We start from the raw sequence: 27,449 nt of genomic DNA, 5'->3' as shown, positions 1-27,449 counted from the left end.
TATAAAATTCTCATTATTGAGCAAAGATAGAGTTCTAGTCCAAGCCAGAATCAGTTTTTGTATGTTTTGTAATTTTTGTTTAATTTTTATATATATTTTTTGTAATTTATGAAAGAAAATGTGTGATGGTTTTCTCTGTGTGCTCCCGATTATCGTTGTCAATATTTTGATGGTGTTCTCCGTGTGCTCCTAATTATTCTTGTCAATATTGTGATGGTTTTTTCCGTGTGCTTGCGATCATTCATGTGGTTTCTCAAAGGGATTCTGGTTATTTATGAGAAACCGATCTCTCCATGAAGGAGTTTTACTCTTAATGAGACATGTCATTATATTCAAGGTTAAATTTAATTAGTGAATTTCTGCTACTAAATCACCACTTGCAATATTTTTATCAGGTGGAATTTAAAAAAAATCATTATTCAGTCAAATAATAATATTCCCTAAGAAATCTGAGAAACACTAACTGAATGAACAAACTTCCTTCTCCTTGGAGTCTATCAAAGCCATCCTTCTTTTGCGATCGTTAGTGAACATCCGCATCCCGCATAAAAGAAATAAATATTATTTACCTGCAGCAACACGTGGCATCATCTGTTGTTGAAAAGCATAACTACTTACAACCAGTACTTTTGCATGAGATAATTTAACTCTCGCTGACGAAATATTTAAAAAATTCTATTTAAGTAATGGTTTTAATTTAAAACTCTTAGTTTGCATCTGCCATTAGTCGCAGAATCTAACATGTACCCTGATTCGTTGCCTGTAGCTGTATCAAAACGACATCACTGTAGATACTGCAGCAAGATGTTTACCTTGAGAAAGAATGCTAAACGACATGAGAGAAGGAGTTTAATTTGGGTCCTTGTCAAAAACCATATAATTGCAGTCAGTGTCATAAATCCTTTGGTTGAAGATATTAATTGGATAGACATTGCAAGAACTGTACAACTAAGATGAATAAAGATAACGAAGACTGTGCTCCAACATCGTGGAAGAGGAACGAAGGCAGAATATTAGACGACAATAATGATTATGAAAAATGTAAAAAAGCTAATGCTAAAAATACTGATATATATCAAGACAATAATTTAAAAAAAAAAACAAAAAACGAAGAAAGTAGAAACCTCATTAGAAATGAAAATATATTTACATCAATATTTAGTCATCTCCATGAAAATGTGAAAGATGGAGAATCACCTGAAGCTGACAAGACCGAAGACTGTGATGAAACTTTTGAAGCTGACATTATTGAAGATTGTGGTGACATATCTGAGGCTGGCATGATCGATGACTGTGCTGACAAATCTAAGGCTGACATGATTGAGTACTGTGCTGAAGCACCTAAAGCGGTCAAGATCGAAGACTGTGATGGTGGCCTGAGACAAAAACGATGGAAACGTCGTAATAAAATAAATTATCCTGATCAAGCTTGTGATGCTGACATGAATGAGTACTGTGCTGAAGCACCTAAATCATGCAAGAGCGAAGACTGTGATGGTGGCTTGAGACCAAAACGATGGAAACGACGTAATAAAATTAATTTCCTGATCAAGCTTGTGATGCTGACATAATTGAGTACTGTGCTGAAGCACCTAAAGCGGTCAAGAGCGAAGACAGTGATGGTGGCTTGAGATCAAAACGATGGAAATGACGTAATAAAATTGTAACGCCCCTCATGCCCAAAAAATATATTATTTTAAATTATTTAAAAACACATTGGAAACTGCTGGGAAAAATATTAAGTAAATTAAAGTTAATTACCAGAGGGGACACGAGGCGGTGAACACGACAAAATTTACACTCGTTGCACTCTAGTAACTTGGGAGTTCGTGGATCGTTATGTAGAAGAAGGTATATGATAAATAAATACACTATATAAATAATTTGGTCTATAGGTTTTCCTGGTTTATCATTAAGAGGTTTTGTTTTAGCATTATGTCGACATGATAATAAAGATCTTAGTAATGAACAAAGTTAAGGGGGAGCCCCTACATTATTTAAAACAATACATATTACACCTTAACAAACAAATTATTACATTAACAAAATTTCAAGTATAGCACCATAATTTGATTCTCCCAACGATTACATATATATTAGTTTCCTTGATTTTACATGTTCTTGAGGATTACGTTCTTAAAGCACTGCTCGCTGGTATCTTTTTAATGAATTTAGTTCCTTCCATGCAAGCGGAAAATATATATAGCTCATATCACCCGGATCTTCCCAGGATGACGTCGGACCGAGAGAAAAACTCTTCTAAAGGGGGAAATCAGCTGGAGTTCCCGAAGATCATGAGGGGAGCAATTTCTCTCCCCATAAACTTGGACCCTGTCTGAAACACAAATCAAATTTAAAGCGAATTAGACCTGCTTCCAGACAGTCATACACAGTCGGCGCGAAAGGCCAACAAACGGGAATATGGGGAGGGGGAAATAACGGATTTCTCACCAAACAGGGTGTGGAAACAGGGCCTCCGAGGTGTCTCGCGCCGACATCAGGATGACGCGCACCGAGAAAGCGCAGATGCGCGTTAGGAAAACAAATTTTTAAAGAATAAAAAAAATAAAAATTTATATACACATGACTTTTTCTAAAAACTACATCTGCCTGGCTACTGTACAAATGGGATCACATCCCTTAAGCAACTGACTACATCTTTTATGCAACCGAAAATCGCCGTTCATGAGAAAAGCCTCTTAGCGCAGAGGACACTGAGAAGATGTGGTCGGCAGCCGAGGTCAGAGTACTGAGTCCTGGCGATGAAGGTCATAGCTACTAATTAAATCGGGTGGTCGGTCGGCCCTAGGATAAAAGAGGGGGAAGGTTCGGCTCATGGCCGAAAACATGCGAAGGAGTCCGAGGCGGTCGTGACAAGAACACAGACATGTGCACTCTCTACCGGCAAGTACAGAAGGCAACAAACAATCGACTTCTACAGGCCGCGAGAAGAAACATTGTGCCTTATGGCGCCGCGGCGCTGCTTTCTAGCGGCGTAAAGGGGAACTAATTGAGGCGGTGAGTTTACTTGCCACCAGGTGTCACGAGGGTGTGCTCTACATGCTGGCGACCAGGCCCGCGGTTACTTTTTCTGCCGCTAGATGTCGTGGACGTCTCTGTAAGACCAGGGAGAAAGACCTTGAATTAGCCCATCGTCTTGGCTAAGTTCACGTCAGGTCACTGCTCCCGACTTGATTTCTCAGAACAAATGTGAGGTGGAGTGAGAGGAAGGGGGGACAGAAATAGCCACTAAGGTGGGAACACAGGTCCACTGGAGACCCATTCGTGACGAGACTTGCTATTCTCAGTAGGCCTCTAAGAAGAAGCAGCTTGCAGCCCAGAAGCCAATCTATGCAATTTTGGTCATGAAGATAAATAAAATTACAAACTCGGGACGTGACTGCAGGCGAGAGAAATTTCAACTGGGCTGCCCACGTCCACATTTGACAGCAAAATATCAGATAGGCCCCCTGGGAAAAGGGTCTTCGGTCCACTGGCACAAAGTTTAAACACGTGGCGTACAGCGGCCTAACAAAGAGTAAATCACCCCCTTAACAACCAGATAAATTAAAAAAATTAGATTTCCAAAAAAAATTAAAATTATAGAAAAATAAAAAAAAGTGACTAAATGCCTAATTTCCGGCACAAAATAAATTATCCTAATCAAGCTTGTGATAATCACTTGTCGATGACGAATGTGACTTTGTGGTTGGTGTTGAAACAGAAGACACCAGGGATAATCATTTTTATTATAAACATACACGGAAGATGAACGTAGCAGAGAGATTGATTATAACTCATGGGAAGATCCTAACATATTGGTTGACAGGCTAAGACTTCTACATGGTTCGCTTTGTGCCGGAAACTATTCGAGCATCAAAGAAATATCCTTCATACTTAAAGAACTGAGGGAAGCTAGCTACATAAAATAATGGTTTCCATTAATTGCATGTGTATAAACATGAAGAAAAATTAAGTATTTTTAAAAATGTACTTTATCATTTCTCGAAAGCTCATTTCTAAATAAATTTATAACTAAAAAGTGTAAAAAAGTCACCACTGACATCCGAAATGTATACTAATAAAGTCATGCATGTAATCATGTCAAGTTCGATAAAAAAAAAAGTAATTGAAATCAGTTGGAGCATTTGGAGCATTTGGAGCTGTTGGTGTAATTGGAGCTGTTGGAGCATTTGAAGCATTTGGAGCTGTTGGAGCATTTGGAGCCTTTGGAGCATTTGGAGATGATGAAGCTGTTGGAGCATTTGGATCTGTTGGAGCATTTGGAGCATATGGAGCATTTTGAGCTGTTGGAGCATTTTGAGCTGTTGGAGCATTTGGAGCATTTGGTGCATTTGGAGCCTTTGTAACATTTGGAGCTGTTGGAGCATTTGGAGCATTTGTAGCTGTTGGAGCAGTTGCAGCTGTTAGAGCATTTGGAGGAGTTGGAGCTGTTGGAGCTAAGAATTAGTCTTTTCACGTCTATGCAGGGCTAAATGTTTATAAGATTGCTGGCTTTCGCAAGTGATCCTTTAGTAGGATAAAAATTATGTAATAAATACTATGTTTGTAAAAGAACTTGCGGTGTTTTATTTCTCGAACCTGACAATTTTATGGTATTTAAATTAAATTTATTTTCAGCTTCGTTCATAGATCAAAGAAAGTTTCGATTCAATATGTAAAATAATGTGTGATTTTTTCGGTGAATTTTGGAATTTTTCTCGAACTAATAAGTCAATAAATACAAATATCTAAAATGGCGGTCGTAATGGTTTAAAGGATGATGGTAATATATAATTTTAAGTCTCTTTTATGACTTTGATAATAATTTATTATATTAATTATTTTTTCCATAAAATTATTTTTTTGCATCATCCAAGGATCGAACCAAGAACAGGAATTGATATAATCAATCATTACTTTAATGAGTGAATTTTTTGTTGAATTTTGAAATTTAATCCAGAATTTCTAGCTAAATATTTACACTATTCTAAGATGGCGCCCAAATTTTAGATGGCAGGCACTTCAGTAATAATAAATGATTACTGCACTCTAGCAGGTAAAACTTAGACAAGTATGATGGTAATGTACTCTATAAGACGAGTACACGCACAAGATGGTGTCCTCCAGCAGACGAAAACAAGATGGTGGCAATGACCTCTAGCAGGTGGTAGCTCCTGGTAGCATGTACTAAACGCAAAATGGCGGATCCATGATGGTCGTTAAGGTAAAATCAAATTTCAAGGTTCAAGGTCAAATTTCAAGGTCAAAATCAAATTTCAAGGTCAAGGTCAATGTTCAATGCCAACAGTTGAGGACAAAGTTGTGGTGAACATAATATTATACTAACATGGTATCAGCACACTCTAGCAGACGAAAACAAGATGGTTTTCTCCAGCGGATGAAGACAAGATGGCGGACATGTCGTCATACTAGCTGACGATATATATATATATATATATATATATATATATATACCTTGCTATTGGTGGCGGAGATCAATCTGTAGGTGGTTTCTGTGGAGGAAGGATCTGTTTTTTTAATTTTTGCTCTAATAGTTTCGAACCAAGGACAGGAATCGAACTAATTAATCAGTATTCTAATAAGTAATTTTTTTTCGAATCTCTAGCATTAAAATTATGTATTTTCAAGATGGCGACCGTAACGAAAAGTGCAACTGTGTTTTTTAAGATTTTTATTATTTCATTTGATTAATTAATTTTTTAATGATTTTTAAATTTTTTCTGCTTTTTTTTCTAACAAAACAATTACGCATATTCAAGATTGTGACCGTAACGATAATTGTTACAGTTACGTCTTAATACATGATGGTGGTTCTGTCTCGAACAGGTGGTGCTTTTATTACTTCAAATCAAAATAATTACAAGTCCGAATATGCATGTTATTTTTATATATACCTTATTTTATTCCCAGTTTGGTAAATGTCTCGATGGCCGTGCAGTTAAAGGCGTAAGTTTTCCAATCTAGAGATCAGAGCTGCAATGGTTCGAATCACAGCACTTCCAATGTGTTTTGTTAAAAAATTTAAATTTAATATGTCGATAAGGACCATAATAGCTATGGTAGGTAATGGAACATCGACCTTATGTGATGAATTAGAGCGACGCTGGCGCTCTCTATGAACAAACAGCAGAAACAAAGTCCTTGGTATCCAAGATGGTGACCTCCAGAAGAATAAAAATAAATAAAATAAAGAGCTAGGCTGGCGCTCTCTAGGAACAAACAGCAGAAACAAAGTCAACGGTATCCAAGATGGCGGCCTCCAGAAGAACAAAAAAAAAATCAAGAGCGTTGCTGGCGCTATCTAGGAACAAAAAACAGAAACAAAGTCGACGGCATCCAAGATGGCGGCCTCCAGTGGAACAGAAAAATTCAATATGGCGGTCATGACGAAAATTTCATCATGAGTGGGGCGTTCTATTTAAATATGGCGGATCCAAGATGGCAAAAAAAAAAAAACAGATTAAGGTCGCAACCGTAGTCGTTTATTCTTAGATGTCTAAAAATTGTAACGATCGTAAACGCTGAATTTTTTTTACATAGAATGTAATGTATTTCCCCAGTATATAACATTATTTTTTCAAACTTTTTCTTTTACTGTAAGTTCTCACATGCTCTGTGGTTTTTAAATAAAATAGTTCGACTCAAAGTTTTTTGTCCTAAAGTCATTTGTCCTAACTTGGTTTTTCATAATGTCGTTTGTCCTAAAATCATTTGTCCTAAAAGTCGTTTGTCCTAAAGTCGTTTGTCCTAAAGTCGTTTGTCCTAATGTCGTTTGTCCTAAAGTCGTTTGTCCTAATGTCGTTTGTCCTAAAGTCGTTTATCCTAATGTCGTTTGTCCTAAAGTCGTTTGTCCTAATGTCGTTTGTCCTAAAGTCGTTTGTCCTAAAACTCAGAGTAAGGATTTATCGATACTGGAACCGTCGTTTGTCCTAAAAGTCGTTTATCCTAAAGTTGTTTGTCCTAAAGTCGTTTGTCCTAATGTCGTTTGTCCTAAAGTCGTTTGTCCTAAAACTCAGAGTAAAAATATTTTGAAGCTGTTCCGTCGTTTGTCCTAAAATTCGTTTGTCCTAAAGTCGTTTGTCCTAAAGTCGTTTGTCCTAACGTCGTTTGTCCTAAAGTCGTTTGTCCTAATTTTTAGGACAAACGAAATTAGGATAAACGCTTTAGGACAAACGATTTTAGGACAAACGACGTGTACCCATTTCGAAGCATGATATATTTTTTTTAAAAAATAATAAATATTTTTCAAAATTGAAATGCAATCTCGTTGGTTGCCATTTGTTAAGTTCCCTTGCTTTGCGGAAGCAGCAGATGCGATAGTGAAATGTTCCGGGTAGATCAGTCTTCGTTTACGTGCCATTGTAGAACGAGCGTTAGGCGCACCATACACGAACAGTTTTTCCTTGAGATTGGACTGACAAGCTGAGGCAGTTTCGCCTGTCCTGGCTTCTCCGCACACACCTACAGTCCCGACTCTCAGTTCCCGATCGCCAGTCCGCCTTGCGTCCTGGTTGAGAGTACACGCGTAGAAAGACTTCGCGGGGGAAACTGTCGCCAGTTGTTGGACTGCAAGTGTGCCGAATATACAGGTACAGTTACTTCTTCATGGATGAAGAAACTTACTGGAAGCTTGTAAGATACGGTCTCTCCTCGAATCATGGAAATTTATGATTTTATGAGAGGAGCAAACAAGCCCAATTAAAAACTACCCCGCTAGAGAATCCTTGGACTATGTCGCCATAGTAGAATGAAATAGCCGGCAGAACACGATGTTTTGCTTCGTCCGTGTGTAAATTTAATGAAGACCCGGCCGGCGGTCCGGGAATCTCCCTCACACGTTAGTTCCGACAGACGACTTAAAGACCAAACTGAGGAATTAAAACGCGTCTCTTTGTAGAGGCTATTGCATCTGTGAAACGGGAATGAAAAACGATAAAAACTAAATGTTTCCGAGAAAATGTTTTTAATGTCATAAAACCCCTGGGCCGCAGATAAGACATTCCTTCCCCCCCCCCCCCCCACCACACTTTCAAAAACTCACATACTTGCACTCAGGGGGTGGCCACGTTTCCATGATTGCATGGTAAGTGCGTAAGGCCGTTTGTTTTTCCAGATAATTGTCGTGAAATGTTGGTTATACGCCCAAAAAATTGGCCGAAGTCCAGTGTTCGCACTATAGAAACAGTTTTAAATGACTTTTTATTTTATGAAATGACTTTTTAACGTTGGGGATTATAATTCATAATTTCAAATCATCATCAGACTTTATCAAACACTATTTCAGCAATGTTTTTGCCAGAACTGTATGGCAATGGTGAGGTTAAAAAGTGACTTCAACTACTTCACAGAATGACGTATCCTGACAATTCCTAACTCCATGTTTGCACTCTCGTCTCCCTCACGTAAAAAAAAAAAAAAACCCCTTCACTGAATCACATTTGTCCTGTAGCACCGAGGAACAGCGCACATGTGAAACAAACTTTACTACACGCCCTCGCACAGTAGGAGAAAAGCCCAAAAACCTGGCCAAAACCTCAAATGACCTTTGACGGGAATGAAAATTGGCTTACAGGGGTTTTCAAGGTCGCTGATTACGAATCTGAAAGCCAAATTATCGTAAACAAAATGGCCGATCCAATATGGCTGACATGAATGTTAAAAAGTTGCCAGATGTCGACAAAAATTGGTATTTACGGATTTTCAAGGTCGCTGATTACGAATCCGCAAGCCAAATTATCGTAAAAAAAATGGCCGATCCAATATGGCCGACATGAACGTTAAAAAGTTACCAGATGTTGACAAAAATTGGTATATACGGGTTTTCAAGGTCGCTGATTACCAATCCGATATCTATTGTTTATAACTTGCAACAAAGAGCTTACAGCAAATTGTTATAAACAAAATGGCCGAGTATCCTGCTAAATAGATAAATTAATATATTGACAAAAATCATCATAATAAAATAAACGTGAACAGTGTATTCTACGCAATTATTATTTTTATTTCCAAAATACATACGGAACGTTTCAAAAATAGAAAATTTTATTCTTAATCAAAATCGTAATCGGAGTCGGAGTCGGAGTCAGAATCATTATCCGAGTTTGTATCTATTACAACTCCCGGCACGGCTTCAATCTCTGCGCAAAATGCGTCTGCTGCAGCAGTCACTTTAGGAGCGATCAACATCGCTACAGCTTCCGGCGACAAACTCTTCAGCTTCTTCTGTGGTAGTCTTCTGACACTTGAAATGTACGGATCAGAAGTAACTAAGAGCCTATGAAAAACATCTTCCATAGTTTTAACCCTGGAACATTTTCGCGCAAAATCTTCTCGATATCGTTTGATGTCTTTGTTTCGAGCTTCCTGAGCATCTTCGGATAATTGGCCGATTGGTAATAGAGCATGAGTTATTATCACTGGACCATGAATTAATAGTTTGTGCACCGAAGTAGGCATGGAGTACCAAGGGTATAATGCAACGGTCTTTCTTGCCGTTTCAATAGCATACTGTTCAAATCTTTCACAGTTTATCTCGTGGCCACACGATATAACTTGTAGGATTACGTACAAGCGTTTAATAACCTCTTCGTTGACCCCCGTTATCGCAGCGGAAACCGTCGCATTTTCAAAGAATCGCCGAGCTGTGTTGCCATCATTGCTGCTGCCGTATCCAGGCTTTGGGCGATCGATATTTAGACCCAATTGCTTCTTGAATCCTTCTTGAATGGCCCTCTTGCGTTCCAGGGTAATTTTATTTTCTTCGGCACTTCGAGCTTGCCATTTTTTAATGCCGAGTTTGTAAGACACGTGTAAGCAATACTCGAAGCACCGTATCCACGCGTGCAGCGTCGACAATCCGAACTTCAAATTTGTTTCATTGATTTCCCTTTGCAATACAGTGTCGATGGCATTAAAATCTTTGCTGGTTGCTCCACACAAATAGCACCGTTGAGCAGATTTCGTCAATGATACAGCGTTGCAAACTTTACCATCTATCATGGTGAACAACAACTTGTACATTACGGAGATTTCTTTTCCATCTATTACACTTTCGAATGGACGAAGTGACTGTATTTGTTCTTCAACAATTTGGACTTCATTAAGTGTTGACTCTGTGTCTTCGCGTAGAAACAGTAGTCTAAGCGGTCTACAAAATCGTGGAGACGAGGGTCTGGGGTTCTTCCAAACAACTATTTCTTCCTTCGATTGTTGATCATAACACACGAGTTGTAATGGCACGACTGAAGTAAAGAATACATGCGCATCAGATTTGCTGTCATCACTGAACGTCTGCTTATATTCACTTTGCCCAGAACTTCCATCGCAACCCCACTTGCAAATCAAGTCCATTTTACGAACATTATCTGAAGTCAATCTTTGAATGAGTACATTTTGGACGAGTAAAATACGTTCAACTGTATGATCTAATAGTGCCTGTAGTTGGACTTCTGCACTACTCTCTGTAATCCTGATTGCATCACGTGGTGGATAACAACGCTTTTTTGCTTTCATCACTTTTTCGTAAGACGGATATAGCTTACAGTTATTTTCCTTCCCTAATCTTCTCATTCCCTGGTAAGTACTCTTGGAGAATTTATATTCAATCATAGCGGAAAGTGCAGCCTCTTCGGATAAAGTAATTTCATCCGTTGCTGAGTAAGCTTTACGATACTTGGAAGCTCTTAAAGGACTCGTCATTGTTACGTCCTTAATAACTTTTGCGGCGTCGGATTGTCCTGAAGAGCGAAGGCTCATCTGAGTAGCGTATGCTAACTCGACCGAGTTGAACGATGTACGAATATCTTGGGTCTTCCTTCGTTTAGATCTTTCACTGGACATTGTAAACTCAAGGGACGGGCGGCCGCCCGTATTACCCGGGCTTGTTACTACAGTGTCTGTAGGTGCGGCAAAACATACCTGCTTGCTAAGCCATTCACCGTTATTCTTGAAAAATACACAGGATTGTCTGTTTCGAGTCCTCAGGCACTACAACTGTACGTCCGGTGTCCTTGGAAATTTTTTCTACCATAAATTCGATCAAGGAAGCGAATTTATCGGATAAATGCTCGCTGATTATCAGAAATACTTCTTTCCTTGTCAGCACCAATTCTTTGTAACCGGATACTGTAATAAAGACATAAAATTGTAGAAAATTGGTGTTAAAGGAAAATATAACATTTTCAATTAATACAAAAACTTGAACAATGTACATTATTTTACCAAATAAATAACCGCAATAATTGAAATAATTTTAAAAAAATTAGACAGAAAATATTGACATGGATTTGGTTAAAAGAAAGCTTTGCTTACTATATAATATATGTATATTCAAATATTTTATTTGAATGTTATAACATTTCATTCATATTTAAGACATTTTTATGTGGTTGATTTTAATATGTATATATATATATATGCATACGTATATATCACAATTAAATCACAGAAAATTTATATATATATATATACACACATACATATATATTAAAATAATTTATTTCAAGCGTATAACAGCCGTCTTGTCCGTTATGATGCTACTTCACCCATTCTCAGGTAGAGGCGCAGAGGCTGCTCAATAGTGCCGCGTGCACGCTCGGCTACCGCACGATGCGAAAAAAATCATAACGGACAAGACGCACGTTTTCCGCAGGTAACTCTTGTAAATTTCGAAAGCTTATACATTAAACTAAAGGCCGAGACTAGGAGCTTTGCAAAATGTGACAAAATATATAACTTTTCGGACCGTTGAAAATATAAGTTTTCAAAATTATTCAATTTTATTTATGCCGAAGGCTATACTACATTTCAATCATTTATACATAAACTTTAGATTCAACCGATGTAAAAACATGTTCTACATACCTCCAGAAGTCATATCCATGTTGCAGAATTGAAATTAAACCCGTCACTTTAAAGTTATGGGTTTTTGAAGTCAGCGTTATTTTCGTCTGTTCAGCGCGTGACACGTACACTCTTCACGAACACTAGCTGCCAACTGACGCTGCGGCGCAGGTATACACTTAAAGGGCTTCCCCTTCCACAATAGAATACAGTTACTAGTCCTCTACCTGAATGACTACTCAACTGACCCTATTTCGAAAATTTATTTTTTGGGGTTTTGGCCAGGTTTTTGGGCTTTTCTCCTACTGTGCCTCGGTATTCAATAGATTATCATGGCATTCATTGGGATTTATAGTTTTATAAGAAAGACCAGTGGTAGATAAAAAATGAACTACTTAAAAATAATGGCTATTAGTGCATAATGCCTTTTTAGATAATTTTTTTGTCAGTCCTAAAGTTGAATATTTTTTAACTTACAATGTTGGCCATTTTCAAGCATGACATAAATCTATTATTCGTTATGCCTAATTATTTATGGTTAAATGTTTATCCAAAAGTATCGAGTGATCTACGCAGTGAAATGTTTTATTACGTCCTAAAATAAACTTGCCAACTTGTTTACGATTTATAAATACTACTTATATTATAAATGTGAAAGTTTGAATGTTTGGATGTTTGAATCTTTGTTACTTAACCACGCCCGAACCGCTGAATGGATTTGGACGAAAACTGGCACACAGCTAGCTCATATTTTGGATTAACACAAAGGCTACATATAATTATAAAAATCTATCTCTAAGGGACTGAAAAAGAGGTAAATTAATTTTTAGGTTATAAAATAATAATATATAAATCATAGATACACAAACAATGAGTGTGCGTCATTTCTATACTTCCGCTACACAGTCATATAGTAAGGTCTGGCAAATTTCTATCCTTCTCCTTGACGAGACCCGTCCGCTTCGTGAAGCTCGCGTCTGCTAGCGAACTAACGGCGCTAGCTATAATAACAGTTTAGTTTAGAACTTTGTCAATAGATGGCGTTGCCTTGAATTTAAAATACGCTATAGTTTGGCGTGTCCGTAAATAAAATTATCAAAACAGATTTTACATGCGGTAGTCGGCGAATCGAAGATATATACATATCGAACGACATGATGATGACCAAAGACGACAATACTGCTTACCCCGTGGAATCCTTGAACTCCTTAGAACTAACAGCCGTGCCTTCCTACAAACTGTAGCTGAAGGTTATCGTTCCGGTTTTGTTGGCGCACCGAGATTGTGCAACGGTACAAGGCTGCGCATCACAGAACTGGAGAGAAACGTTATAAATGCCACTATTATTACCGGAGCAGCTGAAGTAAAGAACGAGTTGATTCATCACATATCAATGATTCCCAATAAAATGCATTACAATTTAAGAGGCTGAAATTTCCGCTGAATTTAGCATTTAAAAAAACAATAAGTTCCAGGCCGAACATTGAAAGTGACAGGAATTCATGTGGACCCTCCATATTTATTTTTATCAAGTTGATCCTTGTGTGTAGGCACGCTCACACGGCGATTACCGATAACTCTGACTCCCGACTTCATGATTCATTTCACGAACGACTCCACGGAACGAATCAGGCTGACCACGTGGCCGGTGGTCATCTCGGTCTTTCGCAGTTTCCTTCAACTTGCTGGTTACGCCCTATGCCATAATAAACTTCAATAACGAACAAAAAAAGATGATAGTGCAAACACACATCAGCCGACGTCAAAATATTAAAAACATAGCACAGTGAATTCCGTGGTAGGATATAGTCAAAACAACATTGCAGCACAGACGGACACAGTGCGATAACAACGACGAGACAGTTGCAGGAAATACAGTAAAGAAATACAACTAATGACCTTGGACAACACAACTTCGAACCCTGCTCCTGGGCGGCTAATGACACGAGAATTCCTCTCATTGGCCGTGCACCTGAGAGCTTATGTTATTGGTTGGTGTCTTGCGAACATGATTGGTTTGCTGTTGTTTTTAGTGATAACTTAGTTTCAGTTTTAATTAAAGTTATGCATAATTTTTTAAATTAAATAAATTGTTGACTCACAATATGCTTTTTGCGGTCAGTAAAGGTTGATTGTATTATTTTCCTTTATTTTTTCTAGCATTGTCCCAAATTATTTTGACTGTGGTCCTAAGCATGTTCAAGTCTAGATATTTGAGTTTCGCCCTTCTCTTACGGTTTTGGTTGTTACTGTCTCGTAGTTGTTGGCCCACTGTGTTCGTCTGTGCTGTAATAATTTTTTAACCAATTTCTTCCAAGGGATTTTATGTGCTGTCTATGTTTTTAATTCCTTGAAATCGGCTGATTTTTGCTTATTTTATGAGTTTTTGAGGTTTTTTAGTACATACAGTGTAATAAGCAATGTCGCATAGCAAAACAAAAAAAAACACACAAATGAAATGACTTACCGCGGGAGCTAAACGAATATATTTTTTGTCTCGTTTTCGGGAAGTGGTTGGGAATTTGAGGGGAGGGGGGGGGGGTTAGGGTTGAGGGTTGAGGTCCTTTCTAATGCAAAACCAGTTTAAGCAATATAAGAGTTTTGTACTCTTATTGTTTTTTATAACTTTTTTAAAAACGTAATTGTGTTACTATGTATAAATTTTTTGATGTATTTATGGATATTATTTTCGTTTGATAACGTACCAATTATCAAATTGTCACGTACCAAGTCAATAGCTGAATTTATAATTCATCAGGCTGTTTCTCGAGCAAGTAAAAAAACTAAATAAATGGTTTACTTCGTGGCACAACAACCGGGGGCAAACGAACCCGAAGCTACAGAGACGTCTTTGGGCGGTGTGTCGGGCGTGGCTGCGGCATTCGGCATCTCCGAGTCGAGTCCAAGCGCTCGGGGTGGAAATTAATCCCTTGGGCTGGTGGGGGGAAGGGGGATGAGGGAAGGGGTAATACCCACCCGAACTCCCTCTCCGATTTACGATCCGGTAAATGGGCCCGGCTCGTCTTCGGGGCGGGTTCCCGTCCTGATTATTTAATTGCCTGCTTATCAGGAAGAATACCACTTTTATTCCCTCCCTGCCTCCCGCCCGCCAAGGAGCTTGAGAAAGGGAGGGGTGGGGGTGGGGGGGATTGGTACGGGGTCCTTGTATACCTGGGTCAAACACTCCCGATGCCCTCTCATCGAGGGTCCTTTGTGAGCGCCGAGCCGAGCCGAGGTTGACAGGAGCCGGCGAGGCATCTGTAGGTACTACCCGCTCGGAAGACATGCGGTCTCGGGTGCAGGGATGGTCACGTCTGCCCGATTGGGTGAAGCATTTGGATTTTTGAAGTGAAACTTACTGTTCTGGCGCGAAACGGACGGAGAATATGTTGCGGACGGTGCAGAAAACTTGTCGGGCCGCGATGCCTTGAGCGGGTTCCACGTGTTGGCTCAGGTTGAACCCTGCCATGCTGCAGGGATAGGCGTGTCAGTAGGGACCCGCCTGCGCCTGGCGCCACTCCGACTCGCTGGCATATAGTAAGGGAGTATTTGGACAAAAGGGAAACACAGCATGTTTTGAGCTTATTGTTGGGCACCGTGCCACGGGCCATATCAAGAGCGAATTATTTTAATTACTTGTGTAAATCAGTATTGTTAAAGAGCGTTATATGAGTATTGATTTAGCTGTGTAACTAAATATTTTTTGCTCGTATAATGCTTTTCACGCTTTAGTTTGACAGGGTAATTATTTGTCAATAATTATTATCTGATTAACTAAACCACACACCGTATTAAAATTATAAGCCCACGAGCATGTAATTTGTTAAGTCCAACTAAGAATATGCTAGTTAAAAAAAAGTTCAAACAAATCACGTGTTTAGAATATTAATTGTTTTTATTTTCACTTTGTGAAAATATGTTTATAATGTAAATAATTACTGTTAGGTAGGTCCGTGCCGTTATGTTATCGCATCGCGGAGTGGCAGACATGTTAATCATTGTTCATTCATGCAACGGCAGAACCTGCCTATGAATGCATTGCAGTATTTATATGTATCTAGTCTATTGGCAGAATCTGTTGCACTATAACTCAATGATAAGGTGATATTTGCAGATCTACAAAATCAGTCTATTAGAATGCTCGATCACATCTAAACTATACATGATAAAACATTAAATTAAAAAACTTATTTATTATAATTAATCCTAGCTTTGATATTTACTAAACAGATTTTCATGGTTTATTTTAACAGTGAGTATTATTTATTGTTAATTAATCAATAATGTTTTATGAATAATTATTGTTATCCTGAGCTACTATTTTGAAGTGAGTAGTAATTTCGTTAATTCATGTTTATTTCTTTCTTTCAGTTTTTAATCAAATTTCTTGTAACTAAAAAAAGTTAGGTTTCTTGAATAATGGAAAAAGAAATTAAAGCCAAAAAACTGCGTTGTGTAATATTGTTATTACATTGTATAAATGGTTTGGATGAGTAATACTAATTATTATTATCAATGTGGTTGAGAAAAAAATTATCGAAGTTGATTTACGGTTTTAAAAATGTATAAATTGTAGTTATATTTGTTTTCATGCTACATTTGGGATCCTGAAAATCTTAATATAACATTTTATGGTGTGATTTTTTCAACAGTGAGTAATGTTATTTGTTAATTAATAATTATTGATTGATAAATAATTATTGGTATCCTGAGAAGATATTTTGAAGTGAGTAATAATTTGGTTAGTTCATGTTTATTTAGAAAATTGACCATTTACGATATATTTACGATTCGACGTTTCAACTGTCAAAGAAGTTCCACTTCACTTCTATCACATGAACTGAGTTACATGCGCTATTTTTTTTTATCAACTCCTATGTTGGTTAGACGCCGAAAACATTGGCTAAAATGTAGTGTTTGCACTGTGGAATCAGTTTCAAATGACTGCATTTTATGAAAGTGACTATGTTTAATAAAAAAAATTTAATTCATACTTATTAACCAACATTTATCGTGGTCAAGCACCATTTACGCAATGTTTCGGGCTTTGAAAACATGGCAATGGTGAGGTACTTCACAGCATGCCGTCTCGGGTAAATTCCTAACCCCATGCTTGTGCGGACCCGACAGACACAGCCACCCTATGGTTATTACCAGGCGCGTACCACGGAAAGGGTAGGTGGTTCGGCGAATATATACCTTCCCGAGTTCCCCAGAATTCATAAAAAAAAATCTATCAAAATCTATCATTCCCAGCAACAAAAGGAAAGGAATTGAAAGTCAACAGCAGGCAAATATGTTCTACCTCCCCCTCCCTTTCCGCAAGATGAAATTCTTCATATCTACGCTCCGCAGAAAGTATCTATTTGAGCACGAACACAATTTTTCTCTTCTCTTACGCACCAACTTTTGATGACGTGACGGTGAATCTGACGTAAAGTTTGAATACGAGCACACATTTTGGTTGGGGTATTTTCGGACCGATGCTGCGTTATATCCTACGTGTGTATCAGTTGGTGGTATGAAGCGAAGAAAAGGTTAGCGATGTCATTTAACTGTAGTAAGTATGAAATAGTGGAAAATATTAGTGACCCGATTTTATTTTAACATTGCTTAAAGCGTTGATAAGTCAAACTTATCAAACTGAAGATTAATAGGGGGAAAAATTCTGTTTTAGGAACTGTTTCTGCAGTAGTTTTATTTATTTTGTTTTTCTTTGTTTTCATGTTTTCTATGACAATGACGTAGCAACATTGATGACACAAAATGTATCGTAATCGCTTTACTTTAAATTATTACGAAACAAAAAAGCTAAAAAACGTAATATTCTTGAAACATGAAAGCAAAGTATTGAAAATAATTAATCCAGTTATTAATGCTTAAAATAGCCAAGTTATTACTAAGATGGTAATTTATAAAACAAACACATGAACTTTTTGTTCTCTTTTTTTCTTGTTCAGGCGGAAAAAACTGGCGGGTTACCTGCCACCAGGCGGCAATACTCGGCTCACACCTAGTACGCACGTAACACTGGAGTTGGTTCATATTTCCTCTTCTTTGCAGTGGCATCTCGTCATCAACTTCTGTCTTCGCCGTGATGGGCGGTTTTTCCTTATTTTTAAGTTCAAGACGACTAGAGATTGTTTTAAAAAATATGTCTTCATTTTACACATCACGTTAAAGTCTGGCTCTTCTATCGAGTAGATATTATGTATGAACAGACTGTATAGCGCTATGAAGATCACTGGCCAAGACCGACATTGGACTGGCTAAAAATTTGCTGAATTAATAATTTATTTTATACTTTTTCATCTGCAGCAACTTTTTCCATGCACGGATCAATCACATTCTTGCTGTGTTTAGCAAGATCGGTTTTTGTTGCCAAGTGAGTTAGTGATGTATTCAGACTACTTTGAAAAGCCCTCAAATCTTCACGTCTTTCTGCATTCGATACTTCGATCATGTCGCGAATTTGGGAATTCCATACAGCCACGCGCCGTTCGATGGCAACCAGGTACTCTAGTAATTCGTTTTTCGTACTTTATATTTAGTGGTCAAATAAAGAAATATATTTCTAGATATCGGTGTCGTGGACCTTGAGAACAGTATGCAGTTCAGTAGCATGGCTGCTGCGACCGAATTTCGAAATGCTATAACTCATATTCGACGATAAAATGATCGAAACCTTGTATGTATGTACCTGCCTTTATGTAGAGGCCAGTCCTTGACTATAACTAGGAATCCATACTCGTTTGTTTCTAGCAAATGTGTTTGAATTCTTGAAACTTCATGTCACTGTTTACGTGATCGTCACAAAGAGTGACGTAAATTAAGTTCGTCCATGCGAAACAACACGATGACGTTCGCATCGTCACACAGCAGATGTTTTAGGTATTCGGCTGTACGTCTGAAACAGGTAAACTAAAGTCTACTTCTGCGTATTTCCCCATGGAAAAGTACTCTTGTATTATGCCATGCGAATTCGATCGATTTTTTTGTGTGTTAAAACTGCTGCATCTGGAATCAGCGTGCGGGTAGCTTTGACGGGTTTTGTTCCGGTGAAATTCCACAATTTATTTTTTTGGCAGTAGTTCCTCGCCGGTGGGTGGTGGCTCTTGGAGAAGCTGTACCGTGCGTCGGCGTCGGGCCGGCTGGTGGTTCCGGAGGCTGCGAGGGGTGAATCAGCCCGCCCCGAGGTGGCCACTGACTCACCCCCAGCGCGCGGCCACCCTTGTAAACACGGCGGGCAGGGAAGGGTTGTTGCTCTTCCAGCCGAGCGCGCGCGGCCCCTGCCGGTTGCCTCGGGGTGCTCCGTGCGCCGCTGAGTCAGGCGCGACGCGACAACCTCGCGCGCCAGGCAAACATGAAACAGTCTTCTCGCCATTACGTACGTACCCAACATACGACAGCCATCAATGCTTGCAGGTTGAAGCAGTTGTGGCCCATATATTACTTTGTTCTGCTTCTTTACAGCGCTTTGCCACCATGTCCGCTTTACTCTTGCTTACTTTGTTTTATTTGTGTGAATGATTGTATGTATTTCGCGTCCCGCGGGAGCGCAGCCAAATTTGCCCCAATGAGAATCATAAGCTGTTTTACAAACTGTAACCTTTATTAACTGTTATAACTTATATAACTGGCATGAATAAATTTATATTTTTGGTATTTTATATCTTTGCTTTGCACCAGCTTCCCACTGTCGTTGGGTTTTAATGTAAACACCCCCCCCCCCCTTGTCTTTGTCTATGTAAGTTGTAGTCGATTGGACTTGTCTCCAATCGGCCTCAAGGTTTTTGAAGTGAATCTTTTTTCACTGTCGCTAGACTGATATTAGAATCACAGGGTAACGGAAATGAGCAGTTAACGGAGTTAACGTGAGTAACGCGTGTGACGTACGTAACGGATATTGCTCGATGAAACAAGTTTAAAAAAAAGGTTCCAATTGAAAATTTTGTACTGCCGGTTACAAGTGGCACCCGGCAGCGCATGATTTCGTTTACTTTTTCCATACTTTTGCCGAATTTTTTATACTTTCACCTAAATCTCAACTCTCAACTTTGAGGTTGGATCCGGTTTTAGCATTAGAATTGTGACAATTTGTATATAGACATTTACAATAGTGTTTCGTATCATATTTTAGTTATAAAAAACCCATTTATTCATTCTTAGATTTCAATTAAGACATGGATAGACAATGGAATATCAAGGTCTGTATTCAACGTATGATTACGCGTGTTCCACATATTAGTTTATAAAGCGCGTAGCGGCCATTCACCCATTTTTTTATTAATTAGAAATGTTCAAGAGAAACATGTTTAGTATAAATTAAATATTCAGAAAAAAATGTGCATTAGCATATTTCATACTTTAATAGAAACGAATTCCAATGATTAAAATACATGAATTGTAAAGAAATAAATCAAAGGAAAGGACTGAAATGGGTGGAAATGTTATCTACTTCAACAAATAAATGTGAAATAACCGAAATAATATTAAAAGATTCCAATGGAAGCGAAATAAAACCCAATTATACATAAATGTGTTGGAAACCTAATACATCAAACAAAATCACTCGAAACAATAGAAATAAATTAATTTGTACCCAAATGTACTTAGATAAATAGAATTAAGTAAAATTTCATGTAAAAAATTACAAATTACAAATTGAATAAAAATACAAATTAAATATTCAGTTAAAAATGTGCATTAGCATATTTCATAGCTTGCACAAATTCATTTAGTAAACGAAACCTTGACTATACACGAATAATATTTGCATTAGTAATCCACCACTAGAATACATAAGCATCTTTAGAAAACAAAGTTCTTGCGCCCTCTAGAGCAACATCGCGCCTGCGACGCGATGGAAATAGAACATGCTCCTAATCGGGAACTACGTCGTGTCCGTCATTTATGTTGCTCTGACGTTACTTGATGTGTCGAACGTGTTTGGTTAGAAAAAAAATATCTACGCGTTATTGTGGTTCCAGCATAAGGCTGGATTTAAAAACTCAGGAAGAAACGCAAGAGCGCAAGGACGCAAACGCATAAACCGGAAGAAAAACTACGGCAGTATAAATAAACTATAAACTGTAAAACTATCTAAAAAAAATTTTCTTCGTCAAGCTTCGTTTCATTATTTATGTTTTCCAAGCAAACGTGCGAACTCTCTAGTAAATTAATATTTAAACGATCATTTGCTTTCACTGTGAGATAGTTTATAGCAAGTGAAATCGTGATGCGTGTGGTAAAAAGAAAACCAAAGTATTGTATAAACACGACGTCGGCATCTTAAAAAAGGTATTCGAAACACTTCACTTCAAATATAGACGGCGGAAACGCAAACCGAAAAGCAAGAAGTAGAACATTTGGTGATGCTTAGTTCACTTTTTTTAAAAAAAGGTATTTGAAAACTTTGTTATTTAACTTTTTGCGTCCCGAGTGTCTTGTCTTCTTGTATTCCTCCCGTGGATTATAAAGGCGGTTTAGTCCAGTTCCCCTAGCCTCGGGGCCCTTGCCTCGCTTCTCGTCGCTCGCTTGTGCACAGGAACCAGGGTGTCCAAACTCAACGAGAACAGGGAAGACCTGGAATAGTCAGGGAATATCAGATACTTGAAAAACAAAATATTGAATAATAAACAAAAATAAACTTATATCATAATACCTCAAGACCTATTGATTTACACTTGATATATCACTAAATGGTTCAGTTTCAGACGTTACAAGATTTTCTAAAATATTGTTTGAATTACCAATTTTGGAAAAATCATGGAATAGTCAGGAGAATAGATGATGGTTAACGTAATTTAAATTCAATAATACCTACACGTAATGTAATACGCTATCCCCAACTAATTAACTTTGCCTTGCATAATGTAGATATTTGGGTCCAAGTTGTTTTTTGCAATCCTGATATTACACACACACACACACACACACACACACACACACACACATATATATATATATATATATATATATATATATATATATATGGGACTTGAGGCTGAATTCCACATATTATAATGCTCTTGAGTGCCATGTGAGAAACAACACTTTGTGAATAGTTTCCTGGCTGTTAATATTTTACTGTGTACATAGATAGTTTCGTCACGACGTTAAATAAACCGTGACTATAGGAATGTTAGAAAATAGCACAACATTTATAATACTTGTATTCTATAGAAATATTGCATGTTTTTCCCTGTGAAAAAATCAAAGACCGGGAGATTCAAAGAATAATGTTAGTGGGTTTTGACGGTCATTGGTCACTATGGGAAAAATAAAATATTACTGGATCATATTTTTATACAAACAAAATAATAAAGGCGCAGTTCGGGTACGCGCCGTAGATTTTTTGTGAAAACTTCGGGATGAAATTATAAGTGTTTCGTATTAATATACAATTTAATTATCAATCTCTTTAATACAATGCTACCCGGTTGACAACAAGACGATATTTGGTGGTTTCGATACATACTCGTCTGGCGCTGTCAGGTTGCCATCGATCTCTGTATTATCACTGTTTTCTGCACTTCCTTTCAACGACGTCTGCACATGCTCTGTAGACGTTTGGACTGTCGCTGACCGCTATATGCCGGATGGGCCAGATACGTAATTGCTTTGAGCAGATTTTCCATTTCATTTTCGACGCTGCCGTAGCTCTCGCATTCGCTCGGCACTGGATTTTTTAGCTTTCATTTTTTAGATGGCTTTCGACGCGAGCCTACCTCTGTCTTTCGTTTTCTATTATTCCGAGCATATTTACGAGCCATGTGAGATGAAATCTGTAATTACTTTGTAATTGTGAATATAATATCGATTTTCACTTGTATTTCGACAAATATTTGTATTGTCTCATTGTGGGTCCTAGTAGTGTTCAAATAGCTATTCACAATAATACCCGAATAAAGGTCCTCGCTAAACGCGTTTCCACACTACACCAATTTGTAACTTTACACAAAGCTCTTTCGTAACAATCACGCGCAGGCGCCTACATATGTACGATGACGTCACAGTCAAACCAAATACTGCGCGACAAAAGACATGATTTATCCTATTGTGGACTCAACCATGGTTGACTCATTACTAGTCTCGCAGTTATTAGTGATTAAAATCTGACGGTATTTTTTCACACAAAAAAGACCGACCGATTATAACTGTTACTAGCGAACAGACGTTTTCTCGTAAAAAAATATGTTTTTCGGCCAACACAAAATATTTCCGTGAATATAGATCTAACAACTTTTCTTTGTTGACACAACAATCTTGGGACACGTCTGGGGACTAGCACCGGTGATACAGGAAATCCAACTGGCACAACTACGAGTCACATCGCGCCACTCAGAGCCGGCACAAAGGGGCATGTAGAGCCATGTTTTGGGTGTGATCGTGCTAATACAATAAGTGTTTGTATTTTAATACATAAAAAATGTGACAATGACAATCCTAACACTCGTTGATTACACGAAGTAACAGTTTACAAGTACAGTTGTATCACTGGTCGATGGCAACTCGGGCGGCAATCGATCCCTCGGAGGTGTCGGTCGTTCGTGGCGCTGCACAACGCTACACCTGCGTTGCACTGGACCCGTTAGTGTCCCTCATAGCTCCGCCCACTCGCCCCTGTTAGGCAGCGGGAGTGCGAGTAGAGGCAACACCAATGAGTGTCGCCACGCCATTGGAAATAAACCTTGCTATCGGTGTGGGTATGTGGGGCACGTGAAAATTGCTTGTGAAATGAAAGGAAAAACGTGTTTTAATTGGTGCGTTCTGCAATAAGAAAGGAAATGCTAGTATGAAATACCGATTTAGAATCCAGCAAAAGAAACTTCGGGTTGGGAATAAACACAGTTCAGCGGCAATGAGGGACGCGAATAATTTTTTTGTTGGTATAAATATGTACAGCAAAACTATGCAAACCTTGGTAGATATTGGGACTAGACGTACCTTTCTAAATTAAGACTTTTAAAGTAATTTAGGGAATGAAAGAAGTGACTTGGCTCATGTAATAAAATAATGTTCGCAGGCTTTCACGGCCATTGTCTAAAATAGTTTGGCTACTGGGTTGTAGCTGCGTCCTTGGCGAATAATTCACCGACGTTTCGGTCGACATCACGGAGCAGTTACCTACTGCTCCCTGATGATGGCGACTGCAATGTCGACCGAAACTTCGGTGAATTATTCGCCAAGGACGCGACTACAATCCAGAAGCCAAGCTACTTCATGTTATAAAACATGTATTAAAGTGCATTCAGCAGTGGGCATTAAGGTGCATTTCAGCTTCAGGATTGATACATTTTTTTGAAGTCGAGATTTTTGAGTGGTACCCAATCTTATTTAAGATTTAATTTAAGGCATATATATTTGGTTGATACCCTGGTTGCTATCGATTGTAAACTCTAAGAAATGACCTTTTTGGTTAATAGTAAAGTAAGTGTAAAGTTAGCTTAGAAGAAATACTGGTAAAAATAGTGCTTTAATGAATGATCTTGCTTTTATTATTGTTTTGTTATTGTATGACACCTCCTTCTTCATGATAGAGGTTGAGTATCAAACAATGCTCCACTCCCTTCCTTTTTGACTTAGTTACGCCCTTGGTCATCATCATATTGAGCCCTTTCATAGGAGTTGTAAATCTTCTGAATATAACTATTATTTTTTTTTTATTTTTGAATATTGTTTTTAACGCAAAGGGATAATAAGTTTTTTAATGCTTTACCTATAGGAGTAAATAAGTATTTTATTTTAAAGTAGGTTTCACCTGCAACAGAATACAAAACTACTTGCACAAAATCAATGTCAAGCTCATAGCTATGTTCTATAAATTATACGAAAACACTGGGTTACAGTGCCTAGAAAACAGTCGAAATATTATGGCTGAATGGAATATGCGGAAATGTTCTGTCAGTCCTTTAGTATTATATGGTGCTTTGTACATAAAGGTTTAAGAATGTTTGAGAATTTAATAGAATGTTCAGAAGTTCCTAAAATTTTCAACTGGAAAAATGTACTTCGTAATAGGCTGTATTTGTACACGTAGGCCGAGTCGAAAGGGATTATATTATGTTGGATTTTGCCAGAATTGAATCATCAGTTATTTATTACCAACGGAAACCATAAAACAAGTATTAAATAACTATAACAGCTTAAATGTTAAGTAAATATTTTTGCTACGTTTAGCCTTAAAATGTAATAAGTATATTGAAGTCCGTACCAAGAGTTAGGCTATATATTTTAAAAAGTCATACTGTGAATTTTTTTAAAAGGATCACATTTTTATTAATAGGCCTATTATTTATTACTTCATTTCAAAAACGCTTTATTTCCTGGGTTAAAATAACGCCACGTAAAAAAGTATATCTGGAACAAGTTCATTTCCTTTCTATCCTTGAGATGAGATGGAAGCAATAATTCTCTCCCACCCTCTTTTTTTTTGGAATCGCTTATTGGTTGAGGAATCCAGCACTAAAACAGTGGCACGGGAAACTTTTTAACGGCTGCTGTCCCGAACTGGGATGAAGTCGTCTTCCTTCGAGACCTCTTCGAGCGGCGGGCGCCATCACTCCATCAACAGACACGCAACTCCATTACTTCATTAATTAATGTTTGCCGTTCTCAGCTCGTAAAGACCAGCGCATAAATCATGTGTCGGACGCCACGCGGAGTGCAACTATCAACCCGGATGGGGAAGGAGGACTATGGCTACCTGCCTCGCCTCAACATGTGCCCCCGCGATGATAAGTGTTTTGCAGCCTCGCCACCTCGGCTCCACCTCTCTTCTCGCTGTTCGACCTCTCGCGCGCCGGACTTGAATAATTTACAGACTTTAATGAACAAATGTTTAGTAATTTTAGTTTTACTCTGTTGGCAAGCTTTAATTGATAATTTTGACGTGACAGCGCCTAATAAATCGATGAACGCCGGCTGCACGCACGAAAAAGTGTCCCGTTACGCACATTGTCCCGTTACGCTGTGTCCCGTTACGCTCATTGTATGCTTGCGCCGCATCTATCTCTCTTCCACTCGATTGGAACAACCATAGATTTGACTTTTTCGAGGCACAATAAACTTGAAACACTCCCATTCGTTTCCTACATTTCCTATCATCGTCCTATCCTTAACAGAATAACACAGATTGGAAGAAGTTAATTAGCAAACATGTATAAAAGTTATAGTTAAAATAATCTCTTTGTTAAAGTAATAAACATATTTGTTTTAATGAGTGCAAATAAAAGTAAATTTATCAATTAAATTGTAGATTTCATTTCACTCCTTCTTTGTATCCATACAAAATAGTGATAATTCAATAAAAATGATTCAATTTTATACATAAAAGTATGCAATCATTTCATCAATGTTTTGTTATGACGTCACGTTAAACTATCGTCCGTAAACCGACTTTACAGACAACCAATTTTTTTAAGACTGGTTTATATTTTAAAGTATTTTAGTTTTAAGCTGTTTGGTAAGCCATGAGTGCAATAAGGTGTTAAGTTGGCTACGGAAACGAGGTTGTAAAGTTTGTGAACATACTTTATTATGAAAATTTATTTTTATATAATTTTATATAATTATAAATAGGGAATATTGTTAAATTTACGGCTGTATAAATTGTTACGTAATTTTCGTGTGTGCATAAAAGACTTTTTAACTACGTACCGAAGTTAGTTGAAGGGGGAGGGGATCAGAAACGGTCAGCTGGTGAGGAGTGGGGGTCGCGCTTCGGACAGAGACGTGCGGGTCCGCGTGGAAAGGGCGTCTCGCGGCGACGCGACGGTTACGAATATGTGCGGGACGAGTACAGTTTTCAACACGCCTGCGCATTCACGAAGACGTCGGCGATTTCCGCGTGTGGTGCGTTTAGCACATATTGGCAGCACTGGTGTGCTGCCTGGCGCGCACGGAGTTTGGCCAGAGTGCGAACACAACGCGACATTGGGCGCCTTACGCTGTCAACGGACTTTGCAAGTAAGTGTCGTCGGCCCTTAAAATCTGGCCCCTGCAGAAGATTTACTTTCCCCTATGTCTACGTGGAAATTATAGTTGGATGCTGCAGTATGAAACAATCGCTAATTTACTATTTAAACAGTTACTGATAGCTACTTTAAAATTATGGTGACTTTTGTAAAGATCCTCGTTTGTAGTCTGGGAAGTTCTGCAAGTACTGCATCAAAGAGAGTTTTTAATTTTAATACGTGATAGTGATATCGTGTTTGAGCAATGTAATTTTCTGGAAAGCTTAAATGAACTTTGACCACATACGCGTCAAATGAACTGGAGCTTGCGAAGAAACAGAAAGATAGGGTTATAAAACTTTATTCCATTTTAATTACGTAATTGTATTTTTATATTTACCTAGCTGAAATATTGCATTCAAATTTGTATTAGATTATTACTTGTTTGTCTTTTACGTTTTATGTAGGAATGTTGGATAAGCATGCACGCAACAACGTTTACACTGCTTTTAAAATTTGCCATGTCGTCAACTTTAGTTCATACATTTTAAAGGTTTCGTTTTCAGAACACCCCTATGGTGTGAGAGCAGGTCTGAAATTAAGTGCATGATTGAGAGTTTTATTGAA

This window comes from Bacillus rossius, chromosome 3 (genome assembly GCF_032445375.1).
Source record: "Bacillus rossius redtenbacheri isolate Brsri chromosome 3, Brsri_v3, whole genome shotgun sequence".
In the NCBI taxonomy this organism is placed as follows: domain Eukaryota; kingdom Metazoa; phylum Arthropoda; class Insecta; order Phasmatodea; family Bacillidae; genus Bacillus; species Bacillus rossius.
This window is presented reverse-complemented; position numbering follows the sequence as displayed.